Consider the following 16,937-nt stretch of genomic DNA (forward strand, 5'->3'; position numbering starts at 1 on the left):
TGCAGCGGCCAACGCCAGTCTGAGGGCACAACTGGGGAAGTCCCAGACTGCCCTTCGTGCCAAGGACGCCGAGCTCGCCGCCTTGGTGCAGGAACGCGACCGCCTGGCCAAGAAGTTGGCCGACCAGGAGGAAGGCCACAAGGCGGCTCTGAAGGCAGTGCAGGACCGCTGAGCCGCCGTCCAGGCCGAGTACGAGACGGAGGCGGCTGGCTGGGTTGAGGCCAGGCAAACTCTGATTTCTGGCTATGGTCAGATCGAAGATCTGGTTGACGGTAAGCCGCCTACCTCTTCGTCCTTTCTTGCCATCCGCCACTTTTGGCTCATTTTCTGATTTGGTGCTCTTTTCTTCCTTTCTTCTTCTTTCTTGCGCAGAATATTTCCCTGGCTATTCTACCGTCGCCAACCAGACCATCGAGGCCCGCCAGGCGCGGAGGCAGGCTGGCTTCGAGATTTCGCCAACCGCCAGCCGTTCGCTGGAGGAGCAGCTCTTGGCGATCCAGGCCCGCATCCAGCTGGCTCACCGACTGCTCCGCCGGCTTCAGCGTGCCGGGGCGCAAGTCTTGGCCACCCTCTGGCCCGGCCAAGTGGTTCCTCGCACCCCCAGTCGGACTGCCGACTGGCTGGAGGTGGCAGTCGGCCGCTTCGAAGCTTGGAAGGCCTCGGCGGCTCGCTCCGGCGCCAGGCGGGCGCTGGAGTTCGTCAAGTCCTGGTATCCCGGCCTGAGCCTGGATCAGCTGGCTACCTGGCGGCAGCAAGCCGACACGGAGCTGGAGCCGGCGCGGCCGGCTATCATCCGGCGGGCTTCGGCGATCGCCGACTACACCGACACCAGCGTCTTCGCCCCCGAGGCAGACGACAACGGTGTCACCCAGCCGGAGGAGTGGTTCGGGCTGAACCCGGCGGACGGTGAAGACTCGGCGGAGGAGATCGACTCCAGCGATGAGGGTGAAGAAGAGGAGGAGGAGGGTGAAGACGCCGAGCCGGCTGGTGGAGCAGCCGGCCAGCCTCAGCCTGACCGCATCTCCAGCACCACGTCGCGCGCGAGTGCGTCGCCTGCCGTTGGTGGTGATCAAGCCGAGACCCGCTAGGCGGCCACTCCTTCAGCCGGCGAGGCCACCTTCACCGACCAGCTCGGCCTCCGCACCGCGCCTTAGTCTGCCATCTTTTGTTTTCCTGTCTTGTTACTTTTTGGAACAATGTTTGGTTAAGTCTGCACAATTCCACCCACTGGGTGTATTCGAACTTATGTCTGTTGCCAGCCTGTTGGGGGCTCTATATGTATATATAACTTATGCATGCATTTGGTCTTTCCTTGTACTTTGCTTTTTATCCTTCCGCTGTTTCCTTTGCCGCCCTTCCTTGGTTGCCGCCTCCCCAGTCCAACAGTTGCTCTGCAATCTGTAGCTGGAGGAGTGCTTGGCCAATTGGGGGGGGGAAGTACTCTAGCTTTGCTGGACTAAAGCTAAGTGTGGAGGAAGCCGGCCAGCCGGCTGTTCTGACAGCCGGCATGCATGTTTGGAGGCCGTCTCTTTGCTATATAGATTCGTTGTTCCTTATCCATTTTTCGTGTGGGCACCCTTTCTGCCTTGCCTCTTGCTAGTCGGACAGTCGGTTCTTCGAACTGCAACTTTCAACAAGAGAGGGCTTGGGAGCCGGCACACTACTTTTCTGACTTCAGGCAGAACTTTTAATATAGCTCAAGGCGGCCAGTCCCCGGGCCGACTAGTCGAACCCGGTGCCAGACAAGAAATCAAATGTAATAATACATTCATGGATATAACACTCGTCATTCATAGATAAACAAAGGCAGTCCCCGAGTACTGTTCGGGGGGGCTGTTGGTTCGTGCTTAATACAAAAAGGGTAGCATGATACATACTGCTTTCAACTGTAAAATCTTCTCAGGAGGTTCGCATTCCATGGTCGCTCCGACTCCTTGCCGGAGTCGTCTCTCTTGCGTGCTCTTGGTTTTTGTGCGTCGATCAAGTAGTAGGAGTCGTTGCTGAGTGCCTTGCTGACGACGAAGGGGCCTTCCCAAGGGGCCGAGAGCTTGTGTTGGCCGGCTGTTTGCTGGATCAGCCGGAGCACAAGGTCGCCCTCTTGGAAGGATCTTGGCTTGACCTTGCGGTTGTAGTAGCGACGCAGCCCTTGCTGGTAGATGGCGGACTGGCTGAGTGCTAACAGCCGGCCTTCTTCCAATAGGTCAACGCCGTCTTCTCTTGCTTCCTTGGCCTCCTCCTCCGTGTGCATGGTGATCCGAGGCGAATCGAACTCGATGTCTGTTGGGATGACAGCCTCGGCACCGTACACGAGGAAAAATGGAGTAAAGCCGGTTGACTTGTTGGGTGTAGTGCGCAGACTCTAGAGGACAGCCGGCAGCTCATCGAGCTAGCATCCGGCCGATCGCTCCAGTGGTACAACCAGTCGGGGCTTGATGCCGGAGAGGATGAGTCCATTTGCTCGCTCGACCTGGCCGTTTGACTGCGGGTGGGCAACGGACGCTAAGTCCAGTCGGATGCCCTGCGTCGCGCAGAAACGTGCCAGTGCTCCTTTGGCGAAGTTCGTGCCGTTGTCGGTGATGATGCTGTGCGGCACGCCGTACCGAGTAGTGATGTCGGTGATGAACGTCACGGCAGTCGGCCCGTTCAGCTTCTTGATCGGCTTTGCTTCGATCCACTTTGTGAACTTGTCCACAGCGACCAGTAGATGTGTCAAGCCGCCGCGGGCTGTCTTGAAAGGGCCCACCATGTCCAGTCCCCAGACGGCAAAAGGCCAGGTGAGGGGAATGGTCTTGAGTGCAGAAGCCGGCAGGTGTTGCTTGGAACTAAAAACTTGGCATCCTCTGCAGCTCTTGACTATTTCTTTAGCATCCTCCAAGGCAGTCGGCCAGAAGAAACCATGGCGGAAAGCCTTGGCCACGAGTGATCTTGAGGCTGCGTGGTGGCCGCATTCGCCTTGGTGGATGTCCTTGAGGATTGCCACTCCTTTTTCTGGCTCGACACAACGCTGGAAGACTCCAGTGACGCTGCGCTTCACGAGCTCTCTGTTGATTATTGTGTATGCTGCGGCTCGTCGTTGCACTTGTCTTGCTGAGATCTCATCAGCCGGCAGCTCTCTGCTGACTAGGAACTTGAGGATGGGCTGGGCCCATGACGGAGCTGTGACTTCTTCTTCTGTTAGTGTAGCCACCATGACTCGGGTGGGTGGGTTGGGTGGCGTGGGATTGGAGTCGGCCACCGCTTCTTGTGTCGTTGCAGTCCCCGGGCCGACTGCTGCAGTCCCTGGGCCGGGTTCTGAAGTCCCCGGGCCGGGTGCGACTACGGCAGTCCCCGGGCCAGTTGTCGAAGTCCCCGTGCCGCCTGCGGGGTTTCTCCAGTGGGATCCGGCTGTATCTGGCGCAGGTGGTACGAAGATGGAATCCGACTCTGGAGACGGCTTGATGGACGGCTTGAGGAGGCGCTGGAGGGAGACGCCAGTCTGTATGGCTTGTCGGGTGGAGCCGATCCGTGCTAGGGCATCTGCTTGGTCGTTGTCGGCCCTTGGCACGTGAAGGAACTCGCACCCTTTGAAGTATCCGCTGATCTGCTGGACGAGGAATCGATAGCTCGCCATGTTCGCGTCCTTGGCGTCCCAGTCACCAGACGATTGCTGGACCACCAAGTCTGAGTCGTCGTAGCACAAGATCCGGCGTATGCCGAGTTCTTTGGCTAGCCGGAGCCCATGTACGAGCGCCTCGTACTCGGCCACGTTGTTGGAGGCGGCGAAGTGGATCTGCAGCATGTACTTGAGTTTGTCGCCTCCCAAGCCGGTGCGCATCTTGGACCCGTCAAAGTGCATCCGCCAATGGGTAGAGTCGGGAGCCGGCGGTAGGTACTGGGTCTCGGCCCAGTCGACGAGGAAGTCGGCCAATGCTTGCGAGTTGATGGCGGTGCGGGGTTGGTAGAAGATTGTGTAGGGCGCCAATGCAATGGCCCATTTAGCCACCCGGCCGGATGCATCCTGGCTGCCTATGATCTCGGCGAGCGGGGCAGTGCATACGACCGTGATGGGGTGCTCTTGGAAGTAGGGGTTCAGTTTCTTGGCAGCGAAGTACACCCCGTAGCACATCTTCTGGTAGTGCGGGTAGTTTTGCTTTGAGCTGGATAGCACTTCGCTGAGATAGTACACCGGCCTCTGGACTAGCTGGGCTCGGCCTTCCTCCGGGCGCTGGACCACAACAACAGTGCTGATGACTCGGCTAGTCGCGGCGATGTAGAGGAGCATGGGCTCCTTCTCAGTCGGCGCCGCCAGGACAGGCGGAGTGGTCAGCATTTTCTTCAACTCATGGAAGGCTTGGTCGGCTTGGTCGTTCCACTCGAAGTGAGTGGACTTCTTCATGAGTCGGTACAGGGGGAGAGCCTTCTCTCCTAGTCGGCTGATAAAACGATTCAGGGAGGCTAAGCAGCCAGTGAACTTCTGCACATCTCGTAGTTTGGTGGGAATCTCCATCCTCTCGATGGCCTTGATCTTGACAGGGTTGCACTCGATGCCGCGTTCGGAGACCAGGAAGCCTAGCAGCTGGCCGGCTGGCACTCCGAACACACACTTCTCGGGGTTGAGCTTGATTTGGAATCGGCGCAAGTTGGCGAATGTTTCTTTCAGGTCTTCCAGCAAGGTACCGCGCTTCTCTGTCTTCACCACAATGTCGTCTACATAGACGTGGGCATTTCTGCCGAGTTGTTTCAAGAGGCATTTCTGCATGCAACGCTGAAAAGTGGCACCGGCATTCCTCAAGCCGAATGTCATAGTCAGGTAGCAGAAAGCTCCAAAGGGTGTGATGAAGGCAGTCTTCAGGCGGTCAGCTGGATCCAACTTGATCTGATGGTACCCTGAGTACGCATCCAAAAAACTTAACAGCTCGCATCCGGCTGTGGAGTCTATTACTTGGTCAATCCGTGGCAGAGCAAACGGATCCTTTGGGAAGGCCTTGTTCAAGCTGGTGTAGTCTATACACATACGCCACTTGTTATTCTTCTTCAGAACCAGAACTGGGTTGGCAAGCCATTCTGGAAAGAACACTTCCATGATAAAGCCAGCGGCAAGGAGCCGGGCTACCTCTTCTCCCACAATTCTTCGCTTCTCTTCGGACAGTCGGCGGAGGGGTTGCTTGACCGGCTTTGCGTCGGCTCGGACATGTAATTTGTGCTCGGCGAAATCCTTCGGGACACCCGGCATGTCCTTTGGGGACCATGCAAAGATGTCTCGATTCTCACGGAGGAAGTCGACGAGCTCGCCTTCCTATTTACTGTCCAAGTTCGCCCCAATGACAGCGAACCTCTCCGGGTTCTCCGGATCCAGAGGTATCTTCTTTGTCTCTTTGGCAGGCTGGAAGGAGCCCTGCGCATCACAATCTTTGGGGTTGGGGGACAGGGCCGCCTTCTTGTCGGCCATGGCCACAACCCGTTCCAACATCTTCTTCTCTTCTGCCACCACGAGGGACTCGGCCAGCCGGCTGCTGGCCATGGCGCACTCGATGGACTTCTTGTAATCGCCGGCTATCGTGATGATCCCCTTCGAGCTCGGCATCTTCATCTTCAGGTAGGCGTAGTGGGGCACAGCCATGAACTTGGCCAGAGCAGGTCGGCCAAGCAGAGCATGATAGGGGCTTTCCAAATCCACTACCTCGAACCAGATTGCCTCTCGGTGAAAATGATCTTTGTCTCCGAAGAGAACATCCATTTTGATCTTGCCGATTAGGGAGCAAGACAAGCCGAGGACGATACCATGGAAGACGGTGCGGCTCGGCATGAGCTGCTTCGCTTTGATGTTTAGCTTCTCCATGGTATCGCGGTACAGTATGTTGATACTGCTTCCGCCATCTATCAAGACGCGGGAGAATCGGGCAGCTCGCCTCTCTGTCGCGAGGGTGACATCCAAGACCATTGCATAGGAGCCAGGAGAGGGCATCACCTCTGGATGGTCGGCTTGGCTCCAGCTGATTGGCTTCTCTGACCAGTGCATGAACTCGGGGGTGCTGGAGGCGACTGCATTAACTTCTTGATGTTGTCGGCGTTGACTACGCTTGTCGTCGGCTTGACTGGTGAAGACGACGTAGGCGGCGTGCTCTTCGGGGAATTCGTCTTGGATGGCGCCGACTGCCGGTCGAGCCGCCGGCTGCTGGGGGGCTGGAGGCGGAGGACCGGGAGGCGGAGGCGGCAGCATCCCCTCGCCCTTGGTGATGCGGGTGAGCCAATGGCATTTCCGAGTTGTGTGGTTGGACGGCTTCGCGCCGCTGTGGAATTTGCAGGGGGCATCAAGAGCCTGTTCGTAGGAGAAAGCCGGCTGCCAAGGCGGCCTGTCACCCTTCTTCTTGGGAGCGGGCCGTTCTTTTTGCTGCTCATCTTCAACGGTGGCCACCTGTCGACTGGAGGAAGTCGGCATGGGGGCCTTGCGCTTGTGGTCATTCTGGTAAGGGCGCGGATTAGGGTCGCCAGCCGGCGTCTTAGGAGCCGGAGCAATCACCTTCCCCGAGGCGTCTACTCGGAGCTCGGTCTTCATTGAGGAGTCGGCTGTGGCGTACTTGTCAGCGATGACCAGTAACTCGTCGAGGGTAGCCGGCTCGTCGCATAGGAGTCGGTGCTTGAGGAGGGTGCCCTCTCGGCACCCGGCGGTGAAATACTCGATGGCCTGGACCTCATGCACCCCCTCGCAGGAGTTGCGGAGCTCGGCCCACCGCGTGAGGTAGTCGCGGGTCGACTCGTTGGGCCCTTGGACGCAGAGGGAGAGCTGGCGGGGCTTGGGAGGCTGCTTGTAGGTGCTGGTGAAGTTGCGGACAAAGACTTCTGTGAAGTCCAGCCAACTGTTGATGCTGTAGGGCTTGAGGCTGTTGAGCCATGTGCGCGCCGTGCCTTGCAGCATGAGGGGGACGTACTTCACGGCGACGCGCCGATTGCCGTTGGCTATGCTGACGGCCGTGGAGTAGTCGATGAGCCAATCTTCCGGCTTCACTGAGCCGTTGTACTTGGGCGTGTCTCTGGGGAGCGAGAACCCTTTGGGGAAGGGCTCGTTGCAGATGCGGGGGCCAAAGCATGGCGGGCCGACATCGTCTTCTTCTTCTAACGCCAAGGATCGAGCAAGGCGGTCGATCCTGTGGCGGGCGTCGTTCTCGCCGACTCCTTCTCGGAAGCCGAGTCGGTCGCCAAGAGTCGGGTGTGTGATAGGCGGCGGAGTGAGGCGTCTTTCTCTTCGAGGCGGGGGAGGAGGCAGATTTCCTTGGTTCTCTATTGCTCGAGGGCGGCCCTCCGCATCGCGCTCGATGGTGATGCGAGTCCGGCTGCAGCTGGCAGCCGGCTCCTTGTCCTTCTTCTGGCGTGCGCCGCTCGCAGTCGGCGAGCGGGACATCGCGGCGTGCTCCCGGCGCGGGGGATGACTATCAGCACGGGCGCCGGCTTCGTGCCGTTCTGCAGCCGCGTCGATCAGCTGCTGAATCCGTCTTGTCATGTAAGGGAGCTCATCGGCTCCCAGCCCATTGAGCTCTTCTGCAGCTGCCTGAGCGGCTCGCAGATTCTCGAGCGGGGTGGCGTAGACGGGGCGATCTGCCCCCAGCATGCTGGCGATGGCCACGCCGCGCTTCTGGACGAAGCCGGCTCGGCTCGGGCCGCTAGGCGGCGGCGTACCAAAGGCGGCGCGGTCGACTTTGCGCTGGTGGGCCTCGGTGAGGCGTCTCATGGAGGCTATCTTCTGGCCCTCCGCGATGAGGGCGAGGTGGCGTGCCTCCAGGGTCTCGGCGTCGGCATCGGCCGGGATGGGGACGGAGAGGTCGTACATCGGCGCTTGCAGGGCGTCGTGGGCGTTCTCGCCCGAGTTGGCGACGTGGCTGATGACCAGCACTTCGGTGACAGCGCTGCTGCCGTTGTCAGCTCGAGGGAGGGGATCGTCGAAGACCACCACGTCGGAGGGGTAGGCGTCAAGCGATGCTGTGTCGGAGTCGACAAGCATCGGGTCAGTGGAACCGACCGACTCCATATCTGCAGCAGGCTCGCTGGAGACGTGAAGCTGGTCGAGGAGGCTGACGAGGCGGCTCTCGGGGTAGTCCGTGCCTGCGTCGGACGCAGACTCGTCGGAGATGCGAGTCTCGCCGAGCAGATCGGCGAGGCAGCTCGCAGCGCAGGCGTCGTCGACGCCTTGCAGCGCGTCGAGGCAAACGCCATCGGGCGCAGCAGGCTGGCTGCGCTCGCGGGGGAGGAAGAGGGTTCCCGTCCAGAACAGGTCTCCGGACGACGGTGCACCTGGCCCCACGGTGGGCGCCAAATGTCGGGTGGTTGGAGCGACATATGCCAACGGGTGGCTTATCATTGTGGGTGCCAATAAGACGTCGTCGGTGCCTGGAAACGGGATGAGGCGAAGACATGCACGCCGTCGGATCTTACCCAGGTTCGGGGCTCTCCGAGGAGATCACACCCCTAGTCCTGCTCTGCGGGGTCTCCGCATGATCACTAGATCGGTAAAAGTAGCTCCAATCGCTCCTAGAGCTGTGGGGTTCAAGGGAGAAGAAGAACAAGGCTAGCTCTCACTTCTCTCTCTCTCTATGGTGTGTGTGCTATGCTTAGAAGCCAACCCTTTGCATGGGTGCTCCGGGGGGTTTATATAGGCCTACCCCCCGGGGGTACAATGGTAATCCGGCTGGGCACTGGTCCCAGCCATCAGTGTCTACGCTCACCGTCTTCTCCGCCGGCTGTTGGGTCCCGCCGACTGGTGGGTCCCGCCGGCTGCCGGCTTCTTGGTCGATAGGCCGGCCCCACCGCCTAGGGTCTTGTCGGCGGCTATTTACTGTAGCCTCGCCCTTGATGATGAGGGCTTCGTTGAGGTAAGCGTGGCTACAGTGGGCCGCCTCGGGGGCTGTCACTGTAGCCTTACCTCGTCTTGTCTTCTTAATGGGCACATGCTTCGAGGGAGGGGGTAGCCGGCTTCTAGGGGCCGGCTACGTCCTTGGCCGACTGGGGGAGGCTGGGCCGCCTTCACGCCTCTCTCTGGCTGAAGGGGCCCGCCGCCCGTGGGCCGTACGAGAGTCTATCGTGGATGACGTTGAGGCTAGCATGGCTACAGTGCCGAGCCGAACGGGAGACGGCCGTCCCGTATGGCCTCCTGTAGCCATGCCCGCCTCGGGCTTCGGGGGTAGTGGGCCGCACTGTGGCCACACCCCGTCTTGTCACCGTTATGTGGGTGTAGCTTTGGTGGTTGTGGTCTCGGCCGGCTTCTTGGAGTCGGCGCTCTTCGAGGCCGGCTTCCTGGAGTCGGCCACCCCGCGGGTATCCTGGGGGGGAGGTTGCTGAGGCTGGGCCGCCTCCCGTGAGTCAGCTTCGGGGCTAGCCGGCCAGGGGAGGTGGTCCAATGCTTGGAGTGCTTGGAGGCCCAAAGGCCTGATAATTTTTCAGAAGAACCAGGGGTAGTCGGTTAGGCTACCCGTGGCCATTTACTCCGACAAGTACCAAATTCAAAATATGCATATGAGGATTTTCCGGAATTGTTGTTTGTTGTTCCGGCCTCATTTAAACTTGCCTAAATAGTTAGTTTACTTATGCTTCACCTCTTGCCATGTTAAGCAACATTTAATATTGTTGGGTACATAACCGAGAGAACTAAACAATTGATTTGGTGTTTCGTCAATATGCAACTCATTGCATATTGAGCTCCATTTAATTTGTAGTATTGTTTATGCACTTTGCCATGCCATGCCTCATTAAACCGGACATGCATCATACTTGGTTGTGCATCATGCCATGTGTATGTGATGGTTGTTTACGATGTTGTTTGTTTCTTTCCGGGTTGCTTCTCTCGTTACCTTCGGTTTCGTTCCGGAGTTGTGAGGATTCGTTCGACTACATCCGTTTGTCTTCTTCATGGACTCGTTCTTCTTCCTTGCGGGATCTCAGGCAAGATGACCATACCCTCGAAATCACTTCTATCTTTGCTTTGCTAGTTGTTCGCTCTATTGCTATGCCGCGCTACCTACCACTTGTTATATCATGCCTCCCATATTGCCATGAACCTCTAACCTTTTTTCACCCTTCCTAGCAAACCGTTGTTTGGCTATGTTACCGCTTTTGCTCAGCCCCTCTTATAGCGTGTTAGTTGCAGGTGAAGTTGAAGATTGCTCTAGGTTGGAACATGTTTATGTTGGGATATCACAATATCTCTTATCTTAATTAATGCATCTATATACTTGGTACAGGGTGGAAGGCTCGGCCTTATGCCTGGTGTTTTGTTCCACTCTTGCCGCCCTAGTTTCCGTCATACCGGTGTTATGTTCCTTGATTTTGCGTTCCTTACGCGGTTGGGTGATTTATGGGACCCCCTTGACAGTTCGCTTTGAATAAAACTCTTCCAGCAAGGCCCAACCTTGGTTTTACATTTGCCTCACCTAGCCTTTTTCCCTTGGGTTTCCGGAGCCCGAGGGTCATCTTTATTTACCCCCCCGGGCCAGTGCTCCTCCGAGTGTTGGTCCAAACTAGAGCCCTTTGCAGCGCCACCTCGGGGAAACTTGAGGGCTGGTTTTAGTTGTACGGACTGCTCATCCGGTGTGCCCCGAGAAGGAGATATGTGCAGCTCCTATCGAGATTTGTCGACACATTCGGGCGGCTTTGCTGGTTTTGTTTTACCATTGTCGAAATGTCTTGTAACCAGGATTCCGAGACTGATCGGGTCTTCCCGGGAGAAGGTTTATCCTTCGTTGACCGTGAGAGCTTATAATGGGCTAAGTTGGGACACCCCTGTAGGGTATAAACTTTCGAGAGCCGTGCCCGCGGTTATGTGGCAGATGGGAATTTGTTAATATCCGGTTGTAGAGAACTTGACACTTGACCGTAATTAAAACGCATCAACCGCGTGTGTAGCCGTGATGGTCTCTTTTCGGCGGAGTCCGGGAAGTGAACACGGCTTTTGAGTTTTGTTTGACGTAAGTAGGAGTTCAGGATCACTTCTTGATCATTACTAGTTGACGACCGTTCCGTTGCTCCTCTTCTCGCTCTTATTTGCGTATGTTAGCCACCATATATGCTAGTGCTTGCTGCAGCTCCACCTCACTACCCCCTTTCCTACCCTTAGCTTAAATAGTCTTGATCTCGCGGGTGTGAGATTGCTGAGTCCTCGTGACTCACAGATACTTCCAAAACAGTTGCAGGTGCCGATGATACCAGTGCAGATGACGCAACCGAACTCAAGTGGGAGTTCGACGAGGACCTTGGTCGTTACTATGTTTCTTTTCAGGTTGATCAGTAGTGGTGCCCAGTTGGGACGATCGGGGATCTAACATTTGGGGTTGTCTTTTTTTCTTTTGGTTCCGTAGTCGGACCTATGTGTGTACTCTGATTGATGTATGAATTCATTTATGTATTGTGTGAAGTGGCGATTGTAAGCCAACTCTTTATCCCATTCTTGTTCATTACATGGGATTGTGTGAAGATGACCCTTCTTGCGACAAAACCACAATGCGGTTATGCCTCTAAGTCGTGCCTCGACACGTGGGAGATATAGCCGCATCGTGGGCGTTACAAGTAATGAGCAATGAGACGTCAAATCACAATGCCGCACCTTCCCAGACGGACGAAGCAACCATTATTTCACACTTCGCTTCGCCATCATCTCCTTCAAGAAAACCACGTAGTATTGCTTCTGCCATTGTTTTGCCTCAAGAGGGACACGCGCATCGCCTTGGTACATCATGACACGTGGGGCCGCATGACAGGCCATGCTCCCCCACCCATCGCTCGATAAAATCACCTCATTTTTACTACTTCCTCCATATCGGTTTACAGGGTGTGCACGTCATTCTAGGTTGAGAATATAACTGGCTATATATGTGATGAACAGTATATGTTTAGAAACTACATCCGCTTAAGAATCGAATGACATACTTTTTGTGACATAGTAACTCATATTTAGTTAGTCAAATGGATGGCCGAGAACTATGTGCGCACCCTATAAACCGAGACGGAGAGGGTAGTACAGTACGTATCTTTTTAGATCAATATAGTCGGGATTCATCAAGGAGCAAAACCAAGTGGTAGGCTGCTCCTGTCGTGTTGGCGTAGCAACTCAAGCAGGGTCAGTCCGGACACGAAATGGTGACACACTTAACAGGACCCCTTTGGCCGACATGTGGCTCATCCACCGTCTTGTTCCACGTGCGATGCACAAAATTACAGTTTGGAGCAGCGGTTGGACTTGGAGGCACCCCGGTCGTAGCGCCGCAGTAGTAGTAAATGAGCGATGAGGGGTCAAATCACAAAGCCCCACCTTTCCCGCATTAAGCTGGACGGATGAAGAAACCATCATTTCACTCTAGGGTGCAAGAGCATAAAGAAAATAGAAAACCAATGATGCGTGCGGCAGCTACCTAGGGCACCCTAGGGGTAGGGGCCTCCACTACAAATCCATTTTTTGAAAGCGCCTCCACTACAAATCCGCTTCTCCCTCGCCCTCTTGAAGAAAACCGATGATGTGTGCGACGATAGGGTTTGTAGGAGTACTACGGCGTGCGGGACCACGTCGTAGTAAACGGGAGAGGGATTGAGTTCGAGTCGACGCCTTAATATGTGTGGGCCGCTTGGTTTTACGGGAACGAGGCAACATTTTGGGTTCGGGGACCAGTGGAGATATACGTACAAAAAATTGTGGACGTAGGTTCGACCGAAAGGCAATGATGCATGGGCCCTTCCTTTTTGATATACCCGCGGCCGCGTGAATTTTTCTACTCTACTCAAAACTAGTAAGGTACACATGCATTGAACGCATGAGATTTGGAAATCAGATTATGAATAAATACACAATATAGCATGTAAAGCTTTGAGTCATATATGCATGATGTAGATGTTCCTTTAGTTCTTATAGTTAATCTCATTCAAAATCAATTAGTTTTATAAAAAGGTTAACATTCATGGGATCGTGCATTGTAAAGCATAAAGTAAAAAACAAATAATGGAAAGTCATTTAGCAAAAAAAAAAGTTTGGGCAATTATGATATGGAAGATTCTGGAACAAAGAAGAAGTGCTTGTGTTTTGGGAAAGCACGCACGGCCCACGTCTCTTATTGGTTGATATGCCACGAAACAAGAAACGAGGAGGGAGTTAATGTACCGTGCCAAAGTGTTTTGGGATTATTTAGTTTTCGGAAGATGACTTACACACCTAGACGGAGGGAGTACAATGACAAAAATGATTTGCAGTTAAAAGAATGACATTTCTAACAAAAATGTGAATGTGAACTACATATGTGTGCATGTGACCAGCACATATATTGTCAATACAAAATTTAATGCAAGAAATAACTTATGAGTAACATGCACGAATTGATGATGTGGTGCTTGCATGCATAGAGTAGAAAAACAATGTGATTTATGACTTGCATGCATGACGTGTTCTTGTGCCATAGTTGTATGTCTAGGAAAAAAGCTACTAGTGGGTTGTACTAGCTATTTAGGAATAGAAGATGTATACATGGAAGTTGTAGGGAAAGAGATGCCATGTATCTCAATTCCTATGAGTAGGAATTGGAAAGGAGATGTCATTTGGTTCACATCATAAGAACTTTTCTATGGAATCTAGAGATGACATGTATCTCAATTCCTATGAGGAGGGATTAGAAAAGAGATGTCATTTGGTTCACATCATAGGAACTTTTCTATTGAATATACACTAATGTTTATTTTCCTTTGAAATTATGGGAGTATACGAATCCATTCATATGAACCAAGTGGCTATAAAGCTATAAAAATGATATCATGTTTATTTCCTTTGAAATGTGGAGTATATGAATCTATTCCTATGAACCGGCTCTAAAGGAAAAATCCTATAAAAATCATATCGTATAGAGTTCCTACGATATTCCTCCACACCAAAGGATGGTTGAAATTGCTGTAGGTGATACGACGGTCTTTCTTTGTAGACTCCTCCCCCATCTTTATAGTTACCTCTCAAAGATGAATGAAATGATATACACTGGGTATTCTATATGTGCATTTTGGTACACGAGAACTCGATAAAAGTTTGCGAGGTTCGAATTTTCAATAAAGCTATATGCACTGCATTTTGGAACGGAGGGAGGAGCATACGACAGTTGCTAATACTCACGTGGAAGATTTGTGTGTAGGAGGAGTGGCTGTTCTGTTAAATGACATGGCAAAACTGACACTGTCGGATGCCGATCTAACGGTTCTTACGGCGTTCGTCAGGAAACAGCTTGTGCCGAACGTTTGTCGGATAATGATTTACGGACACATGCATTGCATTGATACGTGCCCCCTCTCTCTCATGCACACACGCACCCTTACGAGTCACGACTCTCCCGAGTCCTCTCGCACCCACCATCTATCTGCGGGTAGACGTCACAGACATATGTGCTCTTCACACCCTACCCTCAGAACTTCTAAAAAACAAAAGACGTCGCACACCTTTTATTTTAGCTCACACGTCACACACTTATACTATTACTCTTGTGGCGAACATTCTTTGGGCATAGTATATTGTACTCTCACGAAGAGAAGCGGTGCACACACGCACTAGTTCTCTCACACCCACTTGCGGGTACACGTAGGAGCGCATTTTTTTGAAGCTGGTACAACAAAATCACTCCACTATACATATAAGCAGGAGCCTTAGCGCTTGCTTTACTAGGGTTCCTCTCTTTCACTCTCTCATGCTCTCCAGATCTAAGAAAGACATGTGGCCACACTCTCTCTGCTCATGGCTGGTCACAAATCCGACCGGACCACCTCGACCGGGACAGGGGTGTAGGTGCATCGTTCACGTTGTCGTCGGCGGCAAGGGAGGAGACCAACGGCTGCCCGCGCGTCCCGATCGGCGGCCGTGCCATTCTCTCCGATAGAGCGCTAGCTCGAGAGGGCCTCCGGCCCCTTCTTCCTCCCTGCGGTATTGTGGCCAAAATGCAGCCTTCAGACGCCGTCTTTGCCACCTTCCTTGCTCTACTGCCCCAGCTCCCCACGTGGCTGTGTGTGGATCTTTTTCTACTTCCGTCGGCTGTTCCAAAGCCACCTAGACTTTTACTATTATTAGAGGTAAAGGTAGTTCATACTGTCGAATCTAAGAGTTGGTTCAAACAGGGAAGAAATTGGGAAAGCTGTAGCATGAATCTAGGATTTGGTTCTAAGAGGAAACGGGGAAAGTAGTAGCTACTGGCAACCCAACCGGTCTCTTGGTTGTAAAGGCGAAGAAAGCATGGTGGATGGCGAAGGGTGGGGGAAGTGGAGTCTCTTGGTAGAAAAAGGAAAGAAAGTGAGGGGTGTTGGGGGACAATGCAAATGAGAATGAGCAGGTCTAGATTTTCCGTGCTCACATAGGAAAATGTCGATGAGGAGATAAAAAATGGGACAAATGCAGAAATGCTGCCTGAGTGTTTGCCGCTCTCGGCAACCACATCTGCCTCACCACTTTATGCCCCTGCTGTCCCTACACCCATATCGCTACCGTTAACGTAAAATCACATGAGCAATGCCACCTAATGCCACTATAAGTAATGGTCCAGTGCCGTCGATAAATTGAAGCAATGCGACCACCATTATATGAAGTGCTTCCGTCTTGCTTTATTTCCCATGAATTGTGTTTTTGCAGTTACACTTAAATCTCACACCACTAACATTGCTTCATCCCAGTGGAACTGCACAAATTTGATTGCACATTTACTGACCATGTGCTACTCTCATGACAGTAATACTAATGCTATTGTTCTGCATGTTAATCTAGTGGCAGTGTTGATGTGATGTGATGCTACTTACTTAAGGGCACTTTCATACTGTCAATCTAGTGCCAATTATAACACAATAGATGCTGCTGTTAATCATACGCCAATGCAAATATCTATCACTGTTTAAATAACGGTATTTCATATTTGCGCAAACAGGGATGTCTGTCTCCATATCGTTTCTATCTGCGCAATCAAAAGTACACACCTCAGTTTTAGTACAACTGCACAAAATGAGATGGCTATTCCTAGCTGCCGTCCTCTAACCTCCAGTGTTCCAGGTATTCCTACATTGGTAGTAACTAGGTAGAATGACCAACGCAATCTAAAAGAAGCTAATTCATACGTTTTACTTCCTGATTGCAGTGCAGGGACGAGCGAAAACAACTGCATCCTAGTCCAGAATGCACTTTCTACGAGTTGATCCATGGACCGAGGACTAGCTGGCATGGCTGCACGGAGGTTTTTGGGACATGTGTGCGGACAAGAGGCATTGTGGTCTGCTTATTTATGCAAATAGTGGTGCTTAAATTTAGTGGAATGCACAAGAATTTCAGCTGGTCAGTACACTACATGGTTCAGTTCAGCATTCCAGAGTGAACTCCAGGAAAAACCAGGGTGAACTCCAGGAAATTTAAGCCTGCCTAGGGAGGCCCTTTGCTCAGAGAAGCCTTGCTTGTTTTTTCCTGATTTGTAAACCTTCTCACAACTTTGTCTTTTGCTGTGAACTAGTATATGTTTGTTATGTTCTATGAATCATTGAGATGTATAAAATTGCTTAACTTATGCTTTTCAAGTTTTTTATGAAGCCGAGTTTAATGTGAGTGTTCCACACGAACGCTGGACTAGCGTGTGAATGTTTGGAATTTACATTGTGGCCTCAGTTAACTCCATGAACCACTGTAACAAGATACATAGTTACTTATATGTCAGACAACAGATTATTGATTGTTAGTTGGTCGATAGCCTAGTGTTGAAGCGAGCTGAGCCAATGTGTCATGCTTTGCACAACTGCTTACAAGTGGGGTAGCACCAACAATGTTTACAAGTACTTATGTATCATCGGCGCACAGTTCTCGAACGAGTACTCTATTTCATCAAACACACGCTGCTCGTATGATAAACCGTGACAACTTATGTCTTACCATGCCATATTCATGAAAAAACTAGTGAGGACGCATCTGTTTCGGCAACAATTATGATGGT

Source organism: Aegilops tauschii, chromosome 2, assembly GCF_002575655.3.
Source record: "Aegilops tauschii subsp. strangulata cultivar AL8/78 chromosome 2, Aet v6.0, whole genome shotgun sequence".
Classification (NCBI taxonomy): Eukaryota; Viridiplantae; Streptophyta; class Magnoliopsida; order Poales; family Poaceae; genus Aegilops; species Aegilops tauschii.